This window comes from Dendrobates tinctorius, unplaced genomic scaffold (genome assembly GCF_039654945.1).
Source record: "Dendrobates tinctorius isolate UK_male_01 unplaced genomic scaffold, ASM3965494v1 ptg000272l, whole genome shotgun sequence".
Taxonomy (NCBI): domain Eukaryota; kingdom Metazoa; phylum Chordata; class Amphibia; order Anura; family Dendrobatidae; genus Dendrobates; species Dendrobates tinctorius.
Window position 1 is genome coordinate 12,743,059 of NW_027361939.1, and position 23,564 is coordinate 12,766,622.

The 23,564-nt window shown below is 42.1% G+C and overlaps 32 non-coding genes across 32 annotated transcripts; 22 read left to right on the forward strand and 10 right to left on the reverse strand.

Annotated features, from left to right (window-relative positions):
- The first annotated feature begins 691 nt into the window (after positions 1 to 691).
- Positions 692 to 763, forward strand: TRNAE-CUC (transfer RNA glutamic acid (anticodon CUC)). Its single transcript has one exon. It is a non-coding gene; the product is annotated as a tRNA-Glu (tRNA).
- Positions 764 to 1,728: 965 nt separating this feature from the next.
- On the reverse strand, positions 1,729 to 1,801 carry TRNAM-CAU (transfer RNA methionine (anticodon CAU)). The gene has a single exon. It is a non-coding gene; the product is annotated as a tRNA-Met (tRNA).
- Positions 1,802 to 2,824: 1,023 nt separating this feature from the next.
- TRNAE-CUC (transfer RNA glutamic acid (anticodon CUC)) lies at positions 2,825 to 2,896 on the forward strand. Its single transcript has one exon. It is a non-coding gene; the product is annotated as a tRNA-Glu (tRNA).
- Positions 2,897 to 3,522: 626 nt separating this feature from the next.
- On the reverse strand, positions 3,523 to 3,595 carry TRNAM-CAU (transfer RNA methionine (anticodon CAU)). The gene has a single exon. It is a non-coding gene; the product is annotated as a tRNA-Met (tRNA).
- Positions 3,596 to 3,683: 88 nt separating this feature from the next.
- Positions 3,684 to 3,755, forward strand: TRNAE-UUC (transfer RNA glutamic acid (anticodon UUC)). The gene has a single exon. It is a non-coding gene; the product is annotated as a tRNA-Glu (tRNA).
- An 895-nt stretch (positions 3,756 to 4,650) lies between these two features.
- Positions 4,651 to 4,722, forward strand: TRNAE-CUC (transfer RNA glutamic acid (anticodon CUC)). The gene has a single exon. It is a non-coding gene; the product is annotated as a tRNA-Glu (tRNA).
- A 965-nt stretch (positions 4,723 to 5,687) lies between these two features.
- Positions 5,688 to 5,760, reverse strand: TRNAM-CAU (transfer RNA methionine (anticodon CAU)). The gene has a single exon. It is a non-coding gene; the product is annotated as a tRNA-Met (tRNA).
- Positions 5,761 to 5,848: 88 nt separating this feature from the next.
- Positions 5,849 to 5,920, forward strand: TRNAE-UUC (transfer RNA glutamic acid (anticodon UUC)). Its single transcript has one exon. It is a non-coding gene; the product is annotated as a tRNA-Glu (tRNA).
- Positions 5,921 to 6,813: 893 nt separating this feature from the next.
- Positions 6,814 to 6,885, forward strand: TRNAE-CUC (transfer RNA glutamic acid (anticodon CUC)). The gene has a single exon. It is a non-coding gene; the product is annotated as a tRNA-Glu (tRNA).
- A 965-nt stretch (positions 6,886 to 7,850) lies between these two features.
- Positions 7,851 to 7,923, reverse strand: TRNAM-CAU (transfer RNA methionine (anticodon CAU)). The gene has a single exon. It is a non-coding gene; the product is annotated as a tRNA-Met (tRNA).
- An 88-nt stretch (positions 7,924 to 8,011) lies between these two features.
- On the forward strand, positions 8,012 to 8,083 carry TRNAE-UUC (transfer RNA glutamic acid (anticodon UUC)). Its single transcript has one exon. It is a non-coding gene; the product is annotated as a tRNA-Glu (tRNA).
- Positions 8,084 to 8,976: 893 nt separating this feature from the next.
- Positions 8,977 to 9,048, forward strand: TRNAE-CUC (transfer RNA glutamic acid (anticodon CUC)). Its single transcript has one exon. It is a non-coding gene; the product is annotated as a tRNA-Glu (tRNA).
- A 965-nt stretch (positions 9,049 to 10,013) lies between these two features.
- TRNAM-CAU (transfer RNA methionine (anticodon CAU)) lies at positions 10,014 to 10,086 on the reverse strand. The gene has a single exon. It is a non-coding gene; the product is annotated as a tRNA-Met (tRNA).
- An 88-nt stretch (positions 10,087 to 10,174) lies between these two features.
- TRNAE-UUC (transfer RNA glutamic acid (anticodon UUC)) lies at positions 10,175 to 10,246 on the forward strand. Its single transcript has one exon. It is a non-coding gene; the product is annotated as a tRNA-Glu (tRNA).
- An 893-nt stretch (positions 10,247 to 11,139) lies between these two features.
- On the forward strand, positions 11,140 to 11,211 carry TRNAE-CUC (transfer RNA glutamic acid (anticodon CUC)). Its single transcript has one exon. It is a non-coding gene; the product is annotated as a tRNA-Glu (tRNA).
- Positions 11,212 to 11,837: 626 nt separating this feature from the next.
- TRNAM-CAU (transfer RNA methionine (anticodon CAU)) lies at positions 11,838 to 11,910 on the reverse strand. The gene has a single exon. It is a non-coding gene; the product is annotated as a tRNA-Met (tRNA).
- An 88-nt stretch (positions 11,911 to 11,998) lies between these two features.
- Positions 11,999 to 12,070, forward strand: TRNAE-UUC (transfer RNA glutamic acid (anticodon UUC)). Its single transcript has one exon. It is a non-coding gene; the product is annotated as a tRNA-Glu (tRNA).
- An 896-nt stretch (positions 12,071 to 12,966) lies between these two features.
- On the forward strand, positions 12,967 to 13,038 carry TRNAE-CUC (transfer RNA glutamic acid (anticodon CUC)). The gene has a single exon. It is a non-coding gene; the product is annotated as a tRNA-Glu (tRNA).
- A 965-nt stretch (positions 13,039 to 14,003) lies between these two features.
- On the reverse strand, positions 14,004 to 14,076 carry TRNAM-CAU (transfer RNA methionine (anticodon CAU)). Its single transcript has one exon. It is a non-coding gene; the product is annotated as a tRNA-Met (tRNA).
- Positions 14,077 to 14,164: 88 nt separating this feature from the next.
- TRNAE-UUC (transfer RNA glutamic acid (anticodon UUC)) lies at positions 14,165 to 14,236 on the forward strand. Its single transcript has one exon. It is a non-coding gene; the product is annotated as a tRNA-Glu (tRNA).
- Positions 14,237 to 15,129: 893 nt separating this feature from the next.
- Positions 15,130 to 15,201, forward strand: TRNAE-CUC (transfer RNA glutamic acid (anticodon CUC)). The gene has a single exon. It is a non-coding gene; the product is annotated as a tRNA-Glu (tRNA).
- Positions 15,202 to 16,099: 898 nt separating this feature from the next.
- On the forward strand, positions 16,100 to 16,171 carry TRNAE-CUC (transfer RNA glutamic acid (anticodon CUC)). Its single transcript has one exon. It is a non-coding gene; the product is annotated as a tRNA-Glu (tRNA).
- A 965-nt stretch (positions 16,172 to 17,136) lies between these two features.
- TRNAM-CAU (transfer RNA methionine (anticodon CAU)) lies at positions 17,137 to 17,209 on the reverse strand. The gene has a single exon. It is a non-coding gene; the product is annotated as a tRNA-Met (tRNA).
- An 88-nt stretch (positions 17,210 to 17,297) lies between these two features.
- Positions 17,298 to 17,369, forward strand: TRNAE-UUC (transfer RNA glutamic acid (anticodon UUC)). The gene has a single exon. It is a non-coding gene; the product is annotated as a tRNA-Glu (tRNA).
- Positions 17,370 to 18,262: 893 nt separating this feature from the next.
- On the forward strand, positions 18,263 to 18,334 carry TRNAE-CUC (transfer RNA glutamic acid (anticodon CUC)). Its single transcript has one exon. It is a non-coding gene; the product is annotated as a tRNA-Glu (tRNA).
- Positions 18,335 to 18,960: 626 nt separating this feature from the next.
- On the reverse strand, positions 18,961 to 19,033 carry TRNAM-CAU (transfer RNA methionine (anticodon CAU)). Its single transcript has one exon. It is a non-coding gene; the product is annotated as a tRNA-Met (tRNA).
- An 88-nt stretch (positions 19,034 to 19,121) lies between these two features.
- On the forward strand, positions 19,122 to 19,193 carry TRNAE-UUC (transfer RNA glutamic acid (anticodon UUC)). The gene has a single exon. It is a non-coding gene; the product is annotated as a tRNA-Glu (tRNA).
- Positions 19,194 to 20,089: 896 nt separating this feature from the next.
- On the forward strand, positions 20,090 to 20,161 carry TRNAE-CUC (transfer RNA glutamic acid (anticodon CUC)). Its single transcript has one exon. It is a non-coding gene; the product is annotated as a tRNA-Glu (tRNA).
- Positions 20,162 to 21,053: 892 nt separating this feature from the next.
- Positions 21,054 to 21,125, forward strand: TRNAE-CUC (transfer RNA glutamic acid (anticodon CUC)). The gene has a single exon. It is a non-coding gene; the product is annotated as a tRNA-Glu (tRNA).
- A 965-nt stretch (positions 21,126 to 22,090) lies between these two features.
- Positions 22,091 to 22,163, reverse strand: TRNAM-CAU (transfer RNA methionine (anticodon CAU)). Its single transcript has one exon. It is a non-coding gene; the product is annotated as a tRNA-Met (tRNA).
- An 88-nt stretch (positions 22,164 to 22,251) lies between these two features.
- Positions 22,252 to 22,323, forward strand: TRNAE-UUC (transfer RNA glutamic acid (anticodon UUC)). Its single transcript has one exon. It is a non-coding gene; the product is annotated as a tRNA-Glu (tRNA).
- An 893-nt stretch (positions 22,324 to 23,216) lies between these two features.
- Positions 23,217 to 23,288, forward strand: TRNAE-CUC (transfer RNA glutamic acid (anticodon CUC)). The gene has a single exon. It is a non-coding gene; the product is annotated as a tRNA-Glu (tRNA).
- Positions 23,289 to 23,564: the final 276 nt, after the last annotated feature.

Consider the following 23,564-nt stretch of genomic DNA (forward strand, 5'->3'; position numbering starts at 1 on the left):
CAAGGGACGCAACAATCCATGTGTTCTGTCTGTCACTAAGGCTCCTGTTTCCTTTCGAATCGGAAACGTTTCAGTGAGAAAGTTCTGAGTGGGTGACACAATATCCCAAGAAAAGGGAGGAGAATAGTTCCCCGTGTGAGGAAAAAACATCATGAACTTCAGATTACCAACTGACGTGCTAAGTACCATGCTCATGTGGCAACTTTTTTCTTTTGTGATGTAAAAGCTATTTAATCAAAGCAAAAACTTCTTTTTTTTTTTTTTTTTTAATTTATCTTGCTGCTTAGTGTATAACTTGTCCCACGTGGAAAAGTGGATAGGACCTAGTATCCCTGGTCGACTGGTTTACTTCCTGCTATGGGAGTGACACTCCTTTGGAACTAGTACACACATTCGAAAGCTGCCCCGTGCCTTGTACGTGGAAACAGTTTAGGAACTAAATTGGTTATGTTTTGGTACTGAATCGGAAAAATCTGTGGCCCTGTAGCCAAGATGGAGACAGAATCGATTGAGAAAACGAGGGACCAGTACCCCGTCTAAGAATCGAACGTTCATCTTTCAGCTTATGAGACTGATTTGCTTACAACTGTGTTAACGAGGCAAGCTGCGCAAATAGAACTGCAGAAGTTGCTTGTGCCAAGTAGAAAACTTATTTTTTTTCAGATTGTCACTGATAAGACAGCACAACTTTTCCCATATGGTCTAGCGGTTAGGATTCCTGGTTCTCACCCAGGTGGCCCGGGTTCAACTCACGGTATGGGAATGTACTTTTCTGTACTGCCACCAACATTCAAAGACAAAGGTGTTTTTCAGACAAAAGTATTTCAGGTAGAATTTGCGTTAAGCTGTCGAAAATTCTGAACGCCATCTTTTGGTCCGTTCGTTGTGATGAACTTTGGCACAAGATTTAATTTGGTTTCATAGCTCAAATCAATCTCAACTAGCCCCTTTTACAGCAAACGTGTCAAGAGAATCAACAACCCATGTGTCCTGTCTGTCATTTGGGTTCGCAAATTCTTACTTATCAGAAACATTTTAAATCTGAAAGGGAAAGTTCTAATTTGGTGACAGAATCTCTTCAGAAAAGAGGAGACCGCTTCCCCGTGTGAGGATCGAACTCACGAACTTCAGAATATGAGACTGACGCGCTCGCTACTGACGGGTGTTTTTCAGACAAAAGTATTTCAGGTAGATTTTGCGCTTAGCTGTCAAACAGCTCAAATCACTCTCATCTGCCTCTTTATACAGCAAACGGGTCAAGAGAAACAGCAACCCATGTGTCCCATCTGTCATTTGGGTTCACAAATCCTTACTTATCAGAAACGTGTTAGAACTGAAAGGGAAAGTTCTAAGTTTTTGACAAAATCTCTTCGGAAAAGAGGAGCCTGCTGCCCCGTGTGAGGATCGAACTCACGACCTTCAGATTATGAGACTGACGCGGGTGTTTTTCAGACAAAAGTATTTCAGGTAGATTTTGCGCTTAGCTGTCAATCATTCTGAACACCAGCTTTTGGTTACATTCATTGTGACGACCTTTGGCACAAGATTTAATTTTTTGTCATAGCTCAAATCACTCTCATCTGCCTCTTTATACAGCAAACGGGTCAAGAGAACCAGCATCCCATGTGTCATTTGGGTTCACAAATCCTTACTTATCAGAAACGTGTTAGAAATGAAGGGGAAAGTTCTAAGTTTTTGACAATATCTCTTCGGAAAAGAGGAGCCCGCTGCCCCGTGTGAGTATCGAACTCACGACCTTCAGATTATGAGACTGACGCGCTACCTACTGCGCTAACGAGGCAAGATGCACGTGCCAATCTGCAGACGTTTCTTGTGCAAGCCCCCGAGCTGATTTTTTTCAATAGATACCTCAGTGTGTAGCTATCCATTCCCATATGGTCTAGCGGTTAGGATTCCTCGGTATGGGAACGCACCTTTTACTGTACTACTGCCAACAATCAAAGACAGAAATGTATTTTCCAGACAATAATATTTCAGGTAGATTTTGTACTTTGCAGTCAAAAATGCTGAACATCAGGGTATTTGTGGCTCTTACTGACCTTTAGCACAAGATTTCATTTTGTTTCATAGCTTAAACCATTCTCAACTACACCTTATTACTCCAAAGCGTCAAGGGACGCAACAATCCATGTGTTCTGTCTGTCACTAAGGCTCCTGTTTCCTTTCGAATCGGAAACGTTTCAGTGAGAAAGTTCTGAGTGGGTGACACAATATCCCAAGAAAAGGGAGGAGAATAGTTCCCCGTGTGAGGAAAAAACATCATGAACTTCAGATTACCAACTGACGTGCTAAGTACCATGCTCATGTGGCAACTTTTTTCTTTTGTGATGTAAAAGCTATTTAATCAAAGCAAAAACTTCTTTTTTTTTTTTTTTTTTAATTTATCTTGCTGCTTAGTGTATAACTTGTCCCACGTGGAAAAGTGGATAGGACCTAGTATCCCTGGTCGACTGGTTTACTTCCTGCTATGGGAGTGACACTCCTTTGGAACTAGTACACACACATTCGAAAGCTGCCCCGTGCCTTGTACGTGGAAACAGTTTAGGAACTAAATTGGTTATGTTTTGGTACTGAATCGGAAAAATCTGTGGCCCTGTAGCCAAGATGGAGACAGAATCGATTGAGAAAACGAGGGACCAGTACCCCGTCTAACAATCGAACGTTCATCTTTCAGCTTATGAGACTGATTTGCTTACAACTGTGTTAACGAGGCAAGCTGCGCAAATAGAACTGCAGAAGTTGCTTGTGCCAAGTAGAAAACTTATTTTTTTTCAGATTGTCACTGATAAGACAGCACATCTTTTCCCATATGGTCTAGCGGTTAGGATTCCTGGTTCTCACCCAGGCGACCCGGGTTCAACTCCCGGTATGGGAATGTACTTTTCTGTACTGCCACCAACATTCAAAGACAAAGGTGTTTTTCAGACAAAAGTATTTCAGGTAGAATTTGCGTTAAGCTGTCGAAAATTCTGAACGCCATCTTTTGGTCCGTTCGTTGTGATGAACTTTGGCACAAGATTTAATTTGGTTTCATAGCTCAAATCAATCTCAACTATCCCCTTTTAGAGCAAACGTGTCAAGAGAATCAACAACCCATGTGTCCTGTCTGTCATTTGGGTTCGCAAATTCTTACTTATCAGAAACATTTTAAATCTGAAAGGGAAAGTTCTAATTTGGTGACAGAATCTCTTCAGAAAAGAGGAGACCGCTTCCCCGTGTGAGGATCGAACTCACGAACTTCAGAATATGAGACTGACGCGCTCGCTACTGACGGGTGTTTTTCAGACAAAAGTATTTCAGGTAGATTTTGCGCTTAGCTGTCAAACAGCTCAAATCACTCTCATCTGCCTCTTTATACAGCAAACGGGTCAAGAGAAACAGCAACCCATGTGTCCCATCTGTCATTTGGGTTCACAAATCCTTACTTATCAGAAACGTGTTAGAACTGAAAGGGAAAGTTCTAAGATTTTGACAAAATATCTTCGGAAAAGAGGAGCCTGCTGCCCCGTGTGAGGATCGAACTCACGACCTTCAGATTATGAGACTGACGCGCTACCTACTGCGCTAACGAGGCAAGATGCACGTGCCAATCTGCAGACGTTTCTTGTGCAAGCCCCCGAGCTGATTTTTTTCAATAGATACCTCAGTGTGTAGCTATCCATTCCCATATGGTCTAGCGGTTAGGATTCCTGGTTTTCACCCAGGCGGCCCGCGTTCGACTCCCGGTATGGGAACGCACCTTTTACTGTACTACTGCCAACAATCAAAGACAGAAATGTATTTTCCAGACAATAATATTTCAGGTAGATTTTGTACTTTGCAGTCAAAAATGCTGAACATCAGGGTATTTGTGGCTCTTACTGACATTTAGCACAAGATTTCATTTTGTTTCATAGCTTAAACCATTCTCAACTACACCTTATTACTCCAAAGCGTCAAGGGACGCAACAATCCATGTGTTCTTTCTGTCACTAAGGCTCCTGTTTCCTTTCGAATCGGAAACGTTTCAGTGAGAAAGTTCTGAGTGGGTGACACAATATCCCAAGAAAGGGGGGAGAATAGTTCCACGTGTGAGGAAAAAACCTCATGAACTTCAGATTACCAACTGACGTGCTAAGTACCATGCTCATGTGGCAACTTTTTTCTTTTGTGATGTAAAAGCTATTTAATCAAAGCAAAAACTTCTTTTTTTTTTTTTTTTTTTTTAATTTATCTTGCTGCTTAGTGTATAACTTGTCCCACGTGGAAAAGTGGATAGGACCTAGTATCCCTGGTCGACTGGTTTACTTCCTGCTATGGGAGTGACACTCCTTTGGAACTAGTACACACATTCAAAAGCTGCCCCATGCCTTGTACGTGGAAACAGTTTAGGAACTAAATTGGTTATGTTTTGGTACTGAATCGGAAAAATCTGTGGCCCTGTAGCCAAGATGGAGACAGAATCGATTGAGAAAACGAGGGACCAGTACCCCGTCTAAGAATCGAACGTTCATCTTTCAGCTTATGAGACTGATTTGCTTACAACTGTGTTAACGAGGCAAGCTGCGCAAATAGAACTGCAGAAGTTGCTTGTGCCAAGTAGAAAACTTATTTTTTTTCAGATTGTCACTGATAAGTCAGCACAACTTTTCCCATATGGTCTAGCGGTTAGGATTCCTGGTTCTCACCCAGGTGGCCCGGGTTCAACTCCCGGTATGGGAATGTACTTTTCTGTACTGCCACCAACATTCAAAGACAAAGGTGTTTTTCAGACAAAAGTATTTCAGGTAGAATTTGCGTTAAGCTGTCGAAAATTCTGAACGCCATCTTTTGGTCCGTTCGTTGTGATGAACTTTGGCACAAGATTTAATTTGGTTTCATAGCTCAAATCAATCTCAACTAGCCCCTTTTACAGCAAACGTGTCAAGAGAATCAACAACCCATGTGTCCTGTCTGTCATTTGGGTTCGCAAATTCTTACTTATCAGAAACATTTTAAATCTGAAAGGGAAAGTTCTAATTTGGTGACAGAATCTCTTCAGAAAAGAGGAGACCGCTTCCCCGTGTGAGGATCGAACTCACGAACTTCAGAATATGAGACTGACGCGCTCGCTACTGACGGGTGTTTTTCAGACAAAAGTATTTCAGGTAGATTTTGCGCTTAGCTGTCAAACAGCTCAAATCACTCTCATCTGCCTCTTTATACAGCAAACGGGTCAAGAGAAACAGCAACCCATGTGTCCCATCTGTCATTTGGGTTCACAAATCCTTACTTATCAGAAACGTGTTAGAACTGAAAGGGAAAGTTCTAAGTTTTTGACAAAATCTCTTCGGAAAAGAGGAGCCTGCTGCCCCGTGTGAGGATCGAACTCACGACCTTCAGATTATGAGACTGACGCGGGTGTTTTTCAGACAAAAGTATTTCAGGTAGATTTTGCGCTTAGCTGTCAATCATTCTGAACACCAGCTTTTGGTTACATTCATTGTGACGACCTTTGGCACAAGATTTAATTTTTTGTCATAGCTCAAATCACTCTCATCTGCCTCTTTATACAGCAAACGGGTCAAGAGAACCAGCATCCCATGTGTCATTTGGGTTCACAAATCCTTACTTATCAGAAACGTGTTAGAAATGAAGGGGAAAGTTCTAAGTTTTTGACAATATCTCTTCGGAAAAGAGGAGCCCGCTGCCCCGTGTGAGTATCGAACTCACGACCTTCAGATTATGAGACTGACGCGCTACCTACTGCGCTAACGAGGCAAGATGCACGTGCCAATCTGCAGACGTTTCTTGTGCAAGCCCCCGAGCTGATTTTTTTCAATAGATACCTCAGTGTGTAGCTATCCATTCCCATATGGTCTAGCGGTTAGGATTCCTGGTTTTCACCCAGGCGGCCCGTGTTCGACTCCCGGTATGGGAACGCACCTTTTACTGTACTACTGCCAACAATCAAAGACAGAAATGTATTTTCCAGACAATAATATTTCAGGTAGATTTTGTACTTTGCAGTCAAAAATGCTGAACATCAGGGTATTTGTGGCTCTTACTGACCTTTAGCACAAGATTTCATTTTGTTTCATAGCTTAAACCATTCTCAACTACACCTTATTACTCCAAAGCGTCAAGGGACGCAACAATCCATGTGTTCTGTCTGTCACTAAGGCTCCTGTTTCCTTTCGAATCGGAAACGTTTCAGTGAGAAAGTTCTGAGTGGGTGACACAATATCCCAAGAAAAGGGAGGAGAATAGTTCCCCGTGTGAGGAAAAAACATCATGAACTTCAGATTACCAACTGACGTGCTAAGTACCATGCTCATGTGGCAACTTTTTTCTTTTGTGATGTAAAAGCTATTTAATCAAAGCAAAAACTTCTTTTTTTTTTTTTTTTTTAATTTATCTTGCTGCTTAGTGTATAACTTGTCCCACGTGGAAAAGTGGATAGGACCTAGTATCCCTGGTCGACTGGTTTACTTCCTGCTATGGGAGTGACACTCCTTTGGAACTAGTACACACATTCGAAAGCTGCCCCGTGCCTTGTACGTGGAAACAGTTTAGGAACTAAATTGGTTATGTTTTGGTACTGAATCGGAAAAATCTGTGGCCCTGTAGCCAAGATGGAGACAGAATCGATTGAGAAAACGAGGGACCAGTACCCCGTCTAAGAATCGAACGTTCATCTTTCAGCTTATGAGACTGATTTGCTTACAACTGTGTTAACGAGGCAAGCTGCGCAAATAGAACTGCAGAAGTTGCTTGTGCCAAGTAGAAAACTTATTTTTTTTCAGATTGTCACTGATAAGACAGCACAACTTTTCCCATATGGTCTAGCGGTTAGGATTCCTGGTTCTCACCCAGGTGGCCCGGGTTCAACTCCCGGTATGGGAATGTACTTTTCTGTACTGCCACCAACATTCAAAGACAAAGGTGTTTTTCAGACAAAAGTATTTCAGGTAGAATTTGCGTTAAGCTGTCGAAAATTCTGAACGCCATCTTTTGGTCCGTTCGTTGTGATGAACTTTGGCACAAGATTTAATTTGGTTTCATAGCTCAAATCAATCTCAACTAGCCCCTTTTACAGCAAACGTGTCAAGAGAATCAACAACCCATGTGTCCTGTCTGTCATTTGGGTTCGCAAATTCTTACTTATCAGAAACATTTTAAATCTGAAAGGGAAAGTTCTAATTTGGTGACAGAATCTCTTCAGAAAAGAGGAGACCGCTTCCCCGTGTGAGGATCGAACTCACGAACTTCAGAATATGAGACTGACGCGCTCGCTACTGACGGGTGTTTTTCAGACAAAAGTATTTCAGGTAGATTTTGCGCTTAGCTGTCAAACAGCTCAAATCACTCTCATCTGCCTCTTTATACAGCAAACGGGTCAAGAGAAACAGCAACCCATGTGTCCCATCTGTCATTTGGGTTCACAAATCCTTACTTATCAGAAACGTGTTAGAACTGAAAGGGAAAGTTCTAAGTTTTTGACAAAATCTCTTCGGAAAAGAGGAGCCTGCTGCCCCGTGTGAGGATCGAACTCACGACCTTCAGATTATGAGACTGACGCGGGTGTTTTTCAGACAAAAGTATTTCAGGTAGATTTTGCGCTTAGCTGTCAATCATTCTGAACACCAGCTTTTGGTTACATTCATTGTGACGACCTTTGGCACAAGATTTAATTTTTTGTCATAGCTCAAATCACTCTCATCTGCCTCTTTATACAGCAAACGGGTCAAGAGAACCAGCATCCCATGTGTCATTTGGGTTCACAAATCCTTACTTATCAGAAACGTGTTAGAAATGAAGGGGAAAGTTCTAAGTTTTTGACAATATCTCTTCGGAAAAGAGGAGCCCGCTGCCCCGTGTGAGTATCGAACTCACGACCTTCAGATTATGAGACTGACGCGCTACCTACTGCGCTAACGAGGCAAGATGCACGTGCCAATCTGCAGACGTTTCTTGTGCAAGCCCCCGAGCTGATTTTTTTCAATAGATACCTCAGTGTGTAGCTATCCATTCCCATATGGTCTAGCGGTTAGGATTCCTGGTTTTCACCCAGGCGGCCCGTGTTCGACTCCCGGTATGGGAACGCACCTTTTACTGTACTACTGCCAACAATCAAAGACAGAAATGTATTTTCCAGACAATAATATTTCAGGTAGATTTTGTACTTTGCAGTCAAAAATGCTGAACATCAGGGTATTTGTGGCTCTTACTGACCTTTAGCACAAGATTTCATTTTGTTTCATAGCTTAAACCATTCTCAACTACACCTTATTACTCCAAAGCGTCAAGGGACGCAACAATCCATGTGTTCTGTCTGTCACTAAGGCTCCTGTTTCCTTTCGAATCGGAAACGTTTCAGTGAGAAAGTTCTGAGTGGGTGACACAATATCCCAAGAAAAGGGAGGAGAATAGTTCCCCGTGTGAGGAAAAAACATCATGAACTTCAGATTACCAACTGACGTGCTAAGTACCATGCTCATGTGGCAACTTTTTTCTTTTGTGATGTAAAAGCTATTTAATCAAAGCAAAAACTTCTTTTTTTTTTTTTTTTTTAATTTATCTTGCTGCTTAGTGTATAACTTGTCCCACGTGGAAAAGTGGATAGGACCTAGTATCCCTGGTCGACTGGTTTACTTCCTGCTATGGGAGTGACACTCCTTTGGAACTAGTACACACATTCGAAAGCTGCCCCGTGCCTTGTACGTGGAAACAGTTTAGGAACTAAATTGGTTATGTTTTGGTACTGAATCGGAAAAATCTGTGGCCCTGTAGCCAAGATGGAGACAGAATCGATTGAGAAAACGAGGGACCAGTACCCCATCTAAGAATCGAACGTTCATCTTTCAGCTTATGAGACTGATTTGCTTACAACTGTGTTAACGAGGCAAGCTGCGCAAATAGAACTGCAGAAGTTGCTTGTGCCAAGTAGAAAACTTATTTTTTTTCAGATTGTCACTGATAAGACAGCACAACTTTTCCCATATGGTCTAGCGGTTAGGATTCCTGGTTCTCACCCAGGTGGCCCGGGTTCAACTCCCGGTATGGGAATGTACTTTTCTGTACTGCCACCAACATTCAAAGACAAAGGTGTTTTTCAGACAAAAGTATTTCAGGTAGAATTTGCGTTAAGCTGTCGAAAATTCTGAACGCCATCTTTTGGTCCGTTCGTTGTGATGAACTTTGGCACAAGATTTAATTTGGTTTCATAGCTCAAATCAATCTCAACTAGCCCCTTTTACAGCAAACGTGTCAAGAGAATCAACAACCCATGTGTCCTGTCTGTCATTTGGGTTCGCAAATTCTTACTTATCAGAAACATTTTAAATCTGAAAGGGAAAGTTCTAATTTGGTGACAGAATCTCTTCAGAAAAGAGGAGACCGCTTCCCCGTGTGAGGATCGAACTCACGAACTTCAGAATATGAGACTGACGCGCTCGCTACTGACGGGTGTTTTTCAGACAAAAGTATTTCAGGTAGATTTTGCGCTTAGCTGTCAAACAGCTCAAATCACTCTCATCTGCCTCTTTATACAGCAAACGGGTCAAGAGAAACAGCAACCCATGTGTCCCATCTGTCATTTGGGTTCACAAATCCTTACTTATCAGAAACGTGTTAGAACTGAAAGGGAAAGTTCTAAGTTTTTGACAAAATCTCTTCGGAAAAGAGGAGCCTGCTGCCCCGTGTGAGGATCGAACTCACGACCTTCAGATTATGAGACTGACGCGGGTGTTTTTCAGACAAAAGTATTTCAGGTAGATTTTGCGCTTAGCTGTCAATCATTCTGAACACCAGCTTTTGGTTACATTCATTGTGACGACCTTTGGCACAAGATTTAATTTTTTGTCATAGCTCAAATCACTCTCATCTGCCTCTTTATACAGCAAACGGGTCAAGAGAACCAGCATCCCATGTGTCATTTGGGTTCACAAATCCTTACTTATCAGAAACGTGTTAGAAATGAAGGGGAAAGTTCTACGTTTTTGACAATATCTCTTCGGAAAAGAGGAGCCCGCTGCCCCGTGTGAGTATCGAACTCACGACCTTCAGATTATGAGACTGACGCGCTACCTACTGCGCTAACGAGGAAAGATGCACGTGCCAATCTGCAGACGTTTCTTGTGCAAGCTCCCGAGCTGATTTTTTTCAATAGATACCTCAGTGTGTAGCTATCCATTCCCATATGGTCTAGCGGTTAGGATTCCTGGTTTTCACCCAGGCGGCCCGTGTTCGACTCCCGGTATGGGAACGCACCTTTTACTGTACTACTGCCAACAATCAAAGACAGAAATGTATTTTCCAGACAATAATATTTCAGGTAGATTTTGTACTTTGCAGTCAAAAATGCTGAACATCAGGGTATTTGTGGCTCTTACTGACCTTTAGCACAAGATTTCATTTTGTTTCATAGCTTAAACCATTCTCAACTACACCTTATTACTCCAAAGCGTCAAGGGACGCAACAATCCATGTGTTCTGTCTGTCACTAAGGCTCCTGTTTCCTTTCGAATCGGAAACGTTTCAGTGAGAAAGTTCTGAGTGGGTGACACAATATCCCAAGAAAAGGGAGGAGAATAGTTCCCCGTGTGAGGAAAAAACATCATGAACTTCAGATTACCAACTGACGTGCTAAGTACCATGCTCATGTGGCAACTTTTTTCTTTTGTGATGTAAAAGCTATTTAATCAAAGCAAAAACTTCTTTTTTTTTTTTTTTTTTAATTTATCTTGCTGCTTAGTGTATAACTTGTCCCACGTGGAAAAGTGGATAGGACCTAGTATCCCTGGTCGACTGGTTTACTTCCTGCTATGGGAGTGACACTCCTTTGGAACTAGTACACACATTCGAAAGCTGCCCCGTGCCTTGTACGTGGAAACAGTTTAGGAACTAAATTGGTTATGTTTTGGTACTGAATCGGAAAAATCTGTGGCCCTGTAGCCAAGATGGAGACAGAATCGATTGAGAAAACGAGGGACCAGTACCCCGTCTAACAATCGAACGTTCATCTTTCAGCTTATGAGACTGATTTGCTTACAACTGTGTTAACGAGGCAAGCTGCGCAAATAGAACTGCAGAAGTTGCTTGTGCCAAGTAGAAAACTTATTTTTTTTCAGATTGTCACTGATAAGACAGCACATCTTTTCCCATATGGTCTAGCGGTTAGGATTCCTGGTTCTCACCCAGGCGACCCGGGTTCAACTCCCGGTATGGGAATGTACTTTTCTGTACTGCCACCAACATTCAAAGACAAAGGTGTTTTTCAGACAAAAGTATTTCAGGTAGAATTTGCGTTAAGCTGTCGAAAATTCTGAACGCCATCTTTTGGTCCGTTCGTTGTGATGAACTTTGGCACAAGATTTAATTTGGTTTCATAGCTCAAATCAATCTCAACTATCCCCTTTTAGAGCAAACGTGTCAAGAGAATCAACAACCCATGTGTCCTGTCTGTCATTTGGGTTCGCAAATTCTTACTTATCAGAAACATTTTAAATCTGAAAGGGAAAGTTCTAATTTGGTGACAGAATCTCTTCAGAAAAGAGGAGACCGCTTCCCCGTGTGAGGATCGAACTCACGAACTTCAGAATATGAGACTGACGCGCTCGCTACTGACGGGTGTTTTTCAGACAAAAGTATTTCAGGTAGATTTTGCGCTTAGCTGTCAAACAGCTCAAATCACTCTCATCTGCCTCTTTATACAGCAAACGGGTCAAGAGAAACAGCAACCCATGTGTCCCATCTGTCATTTGGGTTCACAAATCCTTACTTATCAGAAACGTGTTAGAACTGAAAGGGAAAGTTCTAAGATTTTGACAAAATATCTTCGGAAAAGAGGAGCCTGCTGCCCCGTGTGAGGATCGAACTCACGACCTTCAGATTATGAGACTGACGCGCTACCTACTGCGCTAACGAGGCAAGATGCACGTGCCAATCTGCAGACGTTTCTTGTGCAAGCCCCCGAGCTGATTTTTTTCAATAGATACCTCAGTGTGTAGCTATCCATTCCCATATGGTCTAGCGGTTAGGATTCCTGGTTTTCACCCAGGCGGCCCGCGTTCGACTCCCGGTATGGGAACGCACCTTTTACTGTACTACTGCCAACAATCAAAGACAGAAATGTATTTTCCAGACAATAATATTTCAGGTAGATTTTGTACTTTGCAGTCAAAAATGCTGAACATCAGGGTATTTGTGGCTCTTACTGACATTTAGCACAAGATTTCATTTTGTTTCATAGCTTAAACCATTCTCAACTACACCTTATTACTCCAAAGCGTCAAGGGACGCAACAATCCATGTGTTCTTTCTGTCACTAAGGCTCCTGTTTCCTTTCGAATCGGAAACGTTTCAGTGAGAAAGTTCTGAGTGGGTGACACAATATCCCAAGAAAAGGGGGGAGAATAGTTCCACGTGTGAGGAAAAAACCTCATGAACTTCAGATTACCAACTGACGTGCTAAGTACCATGCTCATGTGGCAACTTTTTTCTTTTGTGATGTAAAAGCTATTTAATCAAAGCAAAAACTTCTTTTTTTTTTTTTTTTTTTTTAATTTATCTTGCTGCTTAGTGTATAACTTGTCCCACGTGGAAAAGTGGATAGGACCTAGTATCCCTGGTCGACTGGTTTACTTCCTGCTATGGGAGTGACACTCCTTTGGAACTAGTACACACATTCAAAAGCTGCCCCATGCCTTGTACGTGGAAACAGTTTAGGAACTAAATTGGTTATGTTTTGGTACTGAATCGGAAAAATCTGTGGCCCTGTAGCCAAGATGGAGACAGAATCGATTGAGAAAACGAGGGACCAGTACCCCGTCTAAGAATCGAACGTTCATCTTTCAGCTTATGAGACTGATTTGCTTACAACTGTGTTAACGAGGCAAGCTGCGCAAATAGAACTGCAGAAGTTGCTTGTGCCAAGTAGAAAACTTATTTTTTTTCAGATTGTCACTGATAAGACAGCACAACTTTTCCCATATGGTCTAGCGGTTAGGATTCCTGGTTCTCACCCAGGTGGCCCGGGTTCAACTCCCGGTATGGGAATGTACTTTTCTGTACTGCCACCAACATTCAAAGACAAAGGTGTTTTTCAGACAAAAGTATTTCAGGTAGAATTTGCGTTAAGCTGTCGAAAATTCTGAACGCCATCTTTTGGTCCGTTCGTTGTGATGAACTTTGGCACAAGATTTAATTTGGTTTCATAGCTCAAATCAATCTCAACTAGCCCCTTTTACAGCAAACGTGTCAAGAGAATCAACAACCCATGTGTCCTGTCTGTCATTTGGGTTCGCAAATTCTTACTTATCAGAAACATTTTAAATCTGAAAGGGAAAGTTCTAATTTGGTGACAGAATCTCTTCAGAAAAGAGGAGACCGCTTCCCCGTGTGAGGATCGAACTCACGAACTTCAGAATATGAGACTGACGCGCTCGCTACTGACGGGTGTTTTTCAGACAAAAGTATTTCAGGTAGATTTTGCGCTTAGCTGTCAAACAGCTCAAATCAATCTCATCTGCCTCTTTATACAGCAAACGGGTCAAGAGAAACAGCAACCCATGTGTCCCATCTGTCATTTGGGTTCACAAATCCTTACTTATCAGAAACGTGTTAGAACTGAAAGGGAAAGTTCTAAGTTTTTGACAAAATCTCTTCGGAAAAGAGGAGCCTGCTGCCCCGTGTGAGGATCGAACTCACGACCTTCAGATTATGAGACTGACGCGGGTGTTTTTCAGACAAAAGTATTTCAGGTAGATTTTGCGCTTAGCTGTCAATCATTCTGAACACCAGCTTTTGGTTACATTCATTGTGACGACCTTTGGCACAAGATTTAATTTTTTGTCATAGCTCAAATCACTCTCATCTGCCTCTTTATACAGCAAACGGGTCAAGAGAACCAGCATCCCATGTGTCATTTGGGTTCACAAATCCTTACTTATCAGAAACGTGTTAGAAATGAAGGGGAAAGTTCTAAGTTTTTGACAATATCTCTTCGGAAAAGAGGAGCCCGCTGCCCCGTGTGAGTATCGAACTCACGACCTTCAGATTATGAGACTGACGCGCTACCTACTGCGCTAACGAGGCAAGATGCACGTGCCAATCTGCAGACGTTTCTTGTGCAAGCCCCCGAGCTGATTTTTTTCAATAGATACCTCAGTGTGTAGCTATCCATTCCCGTATGGTCTAGCGGTTAGGATTCCTGGTTTTCACCCAGGCGGCCCGTGTTCGACTCCCGGTATGGGAACGCGCCTTTTACTGTACTACTGCCAACAATCAAAGACAGAAATGTATTTTCCAGACAATAATATTTCAGGTAGATTTTGTACTTTGCAGTCAAAAATGCTGAACATCAGGGTATTTGTGGCTCTTACTGACCTTTAGCACAAGATTTCATTTTGTTTCATAGCTTAAACCATTCTCAACTACACCTTATTACTCCAAAGCGTCAAGGGACGCAACAATCCATGTGTTCTGTCTGTCACTAAGGCTCCTGTTTCCTTTCGAATCGGAAACGTTTCAGTGAGAAAGTTCTGAGTGGGTGACACAATATCCCAAGAAAAGGGAGGAGAATAGTTCCCCGTGTGAGGAAAAAACATCATGAACTTCAGATTACCAACTGACGTGCTAAGTACCATGCTCATGTGGCAACTTTTTTCTTTTGTGATGTAAAAGCTATTTAATCAAAGCAAAAACTTCTTTTTTTTTTTTTTTTTTAATTTATCTTGCTGCTTAGTGTATAACTTGTCCCACGTGGAAAAGTGGATAGGACCTAGTATCCCTGGTCGACTGGTTTACTTCCTGCTATGGGAGTGACACTCCTTTGGAACTAGTACACACATTCGAAAGCTGCCCCGTGCCTTGTACGTGGAAACAGTTTAGGAACTAAATTGGTTATGTTTTGGTACTGAATCGGAAAAATCTGTGGCCCTGTAGCCAAGATGGAGACAGAATCGATTGAGAAAACGAGGGACCAGTACCCCGTCTAAGAATCGAACGTTCATCTTTCAGCTTATGAGACTGATTTGCTTACAACTGTGTTAACGAGGCAAGCTGCGCAAATAGAACTGCAGAAGTTGCTTGTGCCAAGTAGAAAACTTATTTTTTTTCAGATTGTCACTGATAAGACAGCACATCTTTTCCCATATGGTCTAGCGGTTAGGATTCCTGGTTCTCACCCAGGCGGGCCGGGTTCAACTCCCGGTATGGGAACGCACCTTTTACTGTACTACTGCCAACAATCAAAGACAGAAATGTATTTTCCAGACAATAATATTTCAGGTAGATTTATTACTTTGCAGTCAAAAATGCTGAACATCAGGGTATTTGTGGCTCTTACTGACCTTTAGCACAAGATTTCATTTTGTTTCATAGCTTAAACCATTCTCAACTACACCTTATTACTCCAAAGCGTCAAGGGACGCAACAATCCATGTGTTCTTTCTGTCACTAAGGCTCCTGTTTCCTTTCGAATCGGAAACGTTTCATTGAGAAAGTTCTGAGTGGGTGACACAATATCCCAAGAAAAGGGGGGAGAATAGTTCCACGTGTGAGGAAAAAACCTCATGAACTTCAGATTACCAACTGACGTGCTAAGTACCATGCTCATGTGGCAACTTTTTTCTTTTGTGATGTAAAAGCTATTTAATCAAAGCAAAAACTTCTTTTTTTTTTTTTTTTTTTTTTTAATTTATCTTGCTGCTTAGTGTATAACTTGTCCCACGTGGAAAAGTGGATAGGACCTAGTATCCCTGGCCGACTGGTTTACTTCCTGCTATGGGAGTGACACTCCTTTGGAACTAGTACACACATTCAAAAGCTGCCCCATGCCTTGTACGTGGAAACAGTTTAGGAACTAAATTGGTTATGTTTTGGTACTGAATCGGAAAAATCTGTGGCCCTGTAGCCAAGATGGAGACAGAATCGATTGAGAAAACGAGGGACCAGTACCCCGTCTAAGAATCGAACGTTCATCTTTCAGCTTATGAGACTGATTTGCTTACAACTGTGTTAACGAGGCAAGCTGCGCAAATAGAACTGCAGAAGTTGCTTGTGCCAAGTAGAAAACTTATTTTTTTTCAGATTGTCACTGATAAGACAGCACAACTTTTCCCATATGGTCTAGCGGTTAGGATTCCTGGTTCTCACCCAGGTGCCCCGGGTTCAACTCCCGGTATGGGAATGTACTTTTCTGTACTGCCACCAACATTCAAAGACAAAGGTGTTTTTCAGACAAAAGTATTTCAGGTAGAATTTGCGTTAAGCTGTCGAAAATTCTGAACGCCATCTTTTGGTCCGTTCGTTGTGATGAACTTTGGCACAAGATTTAATTTGGTTTCATAGCTCAAATCAATCTCAACTAGCCCCTTTTACAGCAAACGTGTCAAGAGAATCAACAACCCATGTGTCCTGTCTGTCATTTGGGTTCGCAAATTCTTACTTATCAGAAACATTTTAAATCTGAAAGGGAAAGTTCTAATTTGGTGACAGAATCTCTTCAGAAAAGAGGAGACCGCTTCCCCGTGTGAGGATCGAACTCACGAACTTCAGAATATGAGACTGACGCGCTCGCTACTGACGGGTGTTTTTCAGACAAAAGTATTTCAGGTAGATTTTGCGCTTAGCTGTCAAACAGCTCAAATCACTCTCATCTGCCTCTTTATACAGCAAACGGGTCAAGAGAAACAGCAACCCATGTGTCCCATCTGTCATTTGGGTTCACAAATCCTTACTTATCAGAAACGTGTTAGAACTGAAAGGGAAAGTTCTAAGTTTTTGACAAAATCTCTTCGGAAAAGAGGAGCCTGCTGCCCCGTGTGAGGATCGAACTCACGACCTTCAGATTATGAGACTGACGCGGGTGTTTTTCAGACAAAAGTATTTCAGGTAGATTTTGCGCTTAGCTGTCAATCATTCTGAACACCAGCTTTTGGTTACATTCATTGTGACGACCTTTGGCACAAGATTTAATTTTTTGTCATAGCTCAAATCACTCTCATCTGCCTCTTTATACAGCAAACGGGTCAAGAGAACCAGCATCCCATGTGTCATTTGGGTTCACAAATCCTTACTTATCAGAAACGTGTTAGAAATGAAGGGGAAAGTTCTAAGTTTTTGACAATATCTCTTCGGAAAAGAGGAGCCCGCTGCCCCGTGTGAGTATCGAACTCACGACCTTCAGATTATGAGACTGACGCGCTACCTACTGCGCTAACGAGGCAAGATGCACGTGCCAATCTGCAGACGTTTCTTGTGCAAGCCCCCGAGCTGATTTTTTTCAATAGATACCTCAGTGTGTAGCTATCCATTCCCATATGGTCTAGCGGTTAGGATTCCTGGTTTTCACCCAGGCGGCCCGTGTTCGACTCCCGGTATGGGAACGCACCTTTTACTGTACTACTGCCAACAATCAAAGACAGAAATGTATTTTCCAGACAATAATATTTCAGGTAGATTTTGTACTTTGCAGTCAAAAATGCTGAACATCAGGGTATTTGTGGCTCTTACTGACCTTTAGCACAAGATTTCATTTTGTTTCATAGCTTAAACCATTCTCAACCACACCTTATTACTCCAAAGCGTCAAGGGACGCAACAATCCATGTGTTCTGTCTGTCACTAAGGCTCCTGTTTCCTTTCGAATCGGAAACGTTTCAGTGAGAAAGTTCTGAGTGGGTGACACAATATCCCAAGAAAAGGGAGGAGAATAGTTCCCCGTGTGAGGAAAAAACATCATGAACTTCAGATTACCAACTGACGTGCTAAGTACCATGCTCATGTGGCAACTTTTTTCTTTTGTGATGTAAAAGCTATTTAATCAAAGCAAAAACTTCTTTTTTTTTTTTTTTTTTAATTTATCTTGCTGCTTAGTGTATAACTTGTCCCACGTGGAAAAGTGGATAGGACCTAGTATCCCTGGTCGACTGGTTTACTTCCTGCTATGGGAGTGACACTCCTTTGGAACTAGTACACACATTCGAAAGCTGCCCCGTGCCTTGTACGTGGAAACAGTTTAGGAACTAAATTGGTTATGTTTTGGTACTGAATCGGAAAAATCTGTGGCCCTGTAGCCAAGATGGAGACAGAATCGATTGAGAAAACGAGGGACCAGTACCCCGTCTAACAATCGAACGTTCATCTTTCAGCTTATGAGACTGATTTGCTTACAACTGTGTTAACGAGGCAAGCTGCGCAAATAGAACTGCAGAAGTTGCTTGTGCCAAGTAGAAAACTTATTTTTTTTCAGATTGTCACTGATAAGACAGCACATCTTTTCCCATATGGTCTAGCGGTTAGGATTCCTGGTTCTCACCCAGGCGACCCGGGTTCAACTCCCGGTATGGGAATGTACTTTTCTGTACTGCCACCAACATTCAAAGACAAAGGTGTTTTTCAGACAAAAGTATTTCAGGTAGAATTTGCGTTAAGCTGTCGAAAATTCTGAACGCCATCTTTTGGTCCGTTCGTTGTGATGAACTTTGGCACAAGATTTAATTTGGTTTCATAGCTCAAATCAATCTCAACTATCCCCTTTTAGAGCAAACGTGTCAAGAGAATCAACAACCCATGTGTCCTGTCTGTCATTTGGGTTCGCAAATTCTTACTTATCAGAAACATTTTAAATCTGAAAGGGAAAGTTCTAATTTGGTGACAGAATCTCTTCAGAAAAGAGGAGACCGCTTCCCCGTGTGAGGATCGAACTCACGAACTTCAGAATATGAGACTGACGCGCTCGCTACTGACGGGTGTTTTTCAGACAAAAGTATTTCAGGTAGATTTTGCGCTTAGCTGTCAAACAGCTCAAATCACTCTCATCTGCCTCTTTATACAGCAAACGGGTCAAGAGAAACAGCAACCCATGTGTCCCATCTGTCATTTGGGTTCACAAATCCTTACTTATCAGAAACGTGTTAGAACTGAAAGGGAAAGTTCTAAGATTTTGACAAAATCTCTTCGGAAAAGAGGAGCCTGCTGCCCCGTGTGAGGATCGAACTCACGACCTTCAGATTATGAGACTGACGCGCTACCTACTGCGCTAACGAGGCAAGATGCACGTGCCAATCTGCAGACGTTTCTTGTGCAAGCCCCCGAGCTGATTTTTTTCAATAGATACCTCAGTGTGTAGCTATCCATTCCCATGTGGTCTAGCGGTTAGGATTCCTGGTTTTCACCCAGGCGGCCCGCGTTCGACTCCCGGTATGGGAACGCACCTTTTACTGTACTACTGCCAACAATCAAAGACAGAAATGTATTTTCCAGACAATAATATTTCAGGTAGATTTTGTACTTTGCAGTCAAAAATGCTGAACATCAGGGTATTTGTGGCTCTTACTGACATTTAGCACAAGATTTCATTTTGTTTCATAGCTTAAACCATTCTCAACTACACCTTATTACTCCAAAGCGTCAAGGGACGCAACAATCCATGTGTTCTTTCTGTCACTAAGGCTCCTGTTTCCTTTCGAATCGGAAACGTTTCAGTGAGAAAGTTCTGAGTGGGTGACACAATATCCCAAGAAAAGGGGGGAGAATAGTTCCACGTGTGAGGAAAAAACCTCATGAACTTCAGATTACCAACTGACGTGCTAAGTACCATGCTCATGTGGCAACTTTTTTCTTTTGTGATGTAAAAGCTATTTAATCAAAGCAAAAACTTCTTTTTTTTTTTTTTTTTTTTTAATTTATCTTGCTGCTTAGTGTATAACTTGTCCCACGTGGAAAAGTGGATAGGACCTAGTATCCCTGGTCGACTGGTTTACTTCCTGCTATGGGAGTGACACTCCTTTGGAACTAGTACACACATTCAAAAGCTGCCCCATGCCTTGTACGTGGAAACAGTTTAGGAACTAAATTGGTTATGTTTTGGTACTGAATCGGAAAAATCTGTGGCCCTGTAGCCAAGATGGAGACAGAATCGATTGAGAAAACGAGGGACCAGTACCCCGTCTAAGAATCGAACGTTCATCTTTCAGCTTATGAGACTGATTTGCTTACAACTGTGTTAACGAGGCAAGCTGCGCAAATAGAACTGCAGAAGTTGCTTGTGCCAAGTAGAAAACTTATTTTTTTTCAGATTGTCACTGATAAGACAGCACATCTTTTCCCATATGGTCTAGCGGTTAGGATTCCTGGTTCTCACCCAGGAGAGCCGGGTTCAACTCCCGGTATGGGAACGCACCTTTTACTGTACTACTGCCAACAATCAAAGACAGAAATGTATTTTCCAGACAATAATATTTCAGGTAGATTTATTACTTTGCAGTCAAAAATGCTGAACATCAGGGTATTTGTGGCTCTTACTGACCTTTAGCACAAGATTTCATTTTGTTTCATAGCTTAAACCATTCTCAACTACACCTTATTACTCCAAAGCGTCAAGGGACGCAACAATCCATGTGTTCTTTCTGTCACTAAGGCTCCTGTTTCCTTTCGAATCGGAAACGTTTCATTGAGAAAGTTCTGAGTGGGTGACACAATATCCCAAGAAAAGGGGGGAGAATAGTTCCACGTGTGAGGAAAAAACCTCATGAACTTCAGATTACCAACTGACGTGCTAAGTACCATGCTCATGTGGCAACTTTTTTCTTTTGTGATGTAAAAGCTATTTAATCAAAGCAAAAACTTCTTTTTTTTTTTTTTTTTAATTTATCTTGCTGCTTAGTGTATAACTTGTCCCACGTGGAAAAGTGGATAGGACCTAGTATCCCTGGCCGACTGGTTTACTTCCTGCTATGGGAGTGACACTCCTTTGGAACTAGTACACACATTCAAAAGCTGCCCCATGCCTTGTACGTGGAAACAGTTTAGGAACTAAATTGGTTATGTTTTGGTACTGAATCGGAAAAATCTGTGGCCCTGTAGCCAAGATGGAGACAGAATCGATTGAGAAAACGAGGGACCAGTACCCCGTCTAAGAATCGAACGTTCATCTTTCAGCTTATGAGACTGATTTGCTTACAACTGTGTTAACGAGGCAAGCTGCGCAAATAGAACTGCAGAAGTTGCTTGTGCCAAGTAGAAAACTTATTTTTTTTCAGATTGTCACTGATAAGACAGCACAACTTTTCCCATATGGTCTAGCGGTTAGGATTCCTGGTTCTCACCCAGGTGGCCCGGGTTCAACTCCCGGTATGGGAATGTACTTTTCTGTACTGCCACCAACATTCAAAGACAAAGGTGTTTTTCAGACAAAAGTATTTCAGGTAGAATTTGCGTTAAGCTGTCGAAAATTCTGAACGCCATCTTTTGGTCCGTTCGTTGTGATGAACTTTGGCACAAGATTTAATTTGGTTTCATAGCTCAAATCAATCTCAACTAGCCCCTTTTACAGCAAACGTGTCAAGAGAATCAACAACCCATGTGTCCTGTCTGTCATTTGGGTTCGCAAATTCTTACTTATCAGAAACATTTTAAATCTGAAAGGGAAAGTTCTAATTTGGTGACAGAATCTCTTCAGAAAAGAGGAGACCGCTTCCCCGTGTGAGGATCGAACTCACGAACTTCAGAATATGAGACTGACGCGCTCGCTACTGACGGGTGTTTTTCAGACAAAAGTATTTCAGGTAGATTTTGCGCTTAGCTGTCAAACAGCTCAAATCACTCTCATCTGCCTCTTTATACAGCAAACGGGTCAAGAGAAACAGCAACCCATGTGTCCCATCTGTCATTTGGGTTCACAAATCCTTACTTATCAGAAATGTGTTAGAACTGAAAGGGAAAGTTCTAAGTTTTTGACAAAATCTCTTCGGAAAAGAGGAGCCTGCTGCCCCGTGTGAGGATCGAACTCACGACCTTCAGATTATGAGACTGACGCGGGTGTTTTTCAGACAAAAGTATTTCAGGTAGATTTTGCGCTTAGCTGTCAATCATTCTGAACACCAGCTTTTGGTTACATTCATTGTGACGACCTTTGGCACAAGATTTAATTTTTTGTCATAGCTCAAATCACTCTCATCTGCCTCTTTATACAGCAAACGGGTCAAGAGAACCAGCATCCCATGTGTCATTTGGGTTCACAAATCCTTACTTATCAGAAACGTGTTAGAAATGAAGGGGAAAGTTCTAAGTTTTTGACAATATCTCTTCGGAAAAGAGGAGCCCGCTGCCCCGTGTGAGTATCGAACTCACGACCTTCAGATTATGAGACTGACGCGCTACCTACTGCACTAACGAGGCAAGATGCACGTGCCAATCTGCAGACGTTTCTTGTGCAAGCCCCCGAGCTGATTTTTTTCAATAGATACCTCAGTGTGTAGCTATCCATTCCCATATGGTCTAGCGGTTAGGATTCCTGGTTTTCACCCAGGCGGCCCGTGTTCGACTCCCGGTATGGGAACGCACCTTTTACTGTACTACTGCCAACAATCAAAGACAGAAATGTATTTTCCAGACAATAATATTTCAGGTAGATTTTGTACTTTGCAGTCAAAAATGCTGAACATCAGGGTATTTGTGGCTCTTACTGACCTTTAGCACAAGATTTCATTTTGTTTCATAGCTTAAACCATTCTCAACTACACCTTATTACTCCAAAGCGTCAAGGGACGCAACAATCCATGTGTTCTGTCTGTCACTAAGGCTCCTGTTTCCTTTCGAATCGGAAACGTTTCAGTGAGAAAGTTCTGAGTGGGTGACACAATATCCCAAGAAAAGGGAGGAGAATAGTTCCCCGTGTGAGGAAAAAACATCATGAACTTCAGATTACCAACTGACGTGCTAAGTACCATGCTCATGTGGCAACTTTTTTCTTTTGTGATGTAAAAGCTATTTAATCAAAGCAAAAACTTCTTTTTTTTTTTTTTTTTTAATTTATCTTGCTGCTTAGTGTATAACTTGTCCCACGTGGAAAAGTGGATAGGACCTAGTATCCCTGGTCGACTGGTTTACTTCCTGCTATGGGAGTGACACTCCTTTGGAACTAGTACACACATTCGAAAGCTGCCCCGTGCCTTGTACGTGGAAACAGTTTAGGAACTAAATTGGTTATGTTTTGGTACTGAATCGGAAAAATCTGTGGCCCTGTAGCCAAGATGGAGACAGAATCGATTGAGAAAACGAGGGACCAGTACCCCGTCTAACAATCGAACGTTCATCTTTCAGCTTATGAGACTGATTTGCTTACAACTGTGTTAACGAGGCAAGCTGCGCAAATAGAACTGCAGAAGTTGCTTGTGCCAAGTAGAAAACTTATTTTTTTTCAGATTGTCACTGATAAGACAGCACATCTTTTCCCATATGGTCTAGCGGTTAGGATTCCTGGTTCTCACCCAGGCGACCCGGGTTCAACTCCCGGTATGGGAATGTACTTTTCTGTACTGCCACCAACATTCAAAGACAAAGGTGTTTTTCAGACAAAAGTATTTCAGGTAGAATTTGCGTTAAGCTGTCGAAAATTCTGAACGCCATCTTTTGGTCCGTTCGTTGTGATGAACTTTGGCACAAGATTTAATTTGGTTTCATAGCTCAAATCAATCTCAACTATCCCCTTTTAGAGCAAACGTGTCAAGAGAATCAACAACCCATGTGTCCTGTCTGTCATTTGGGTTCGCAAATTCTTACTTATCAGAAACATTTTAA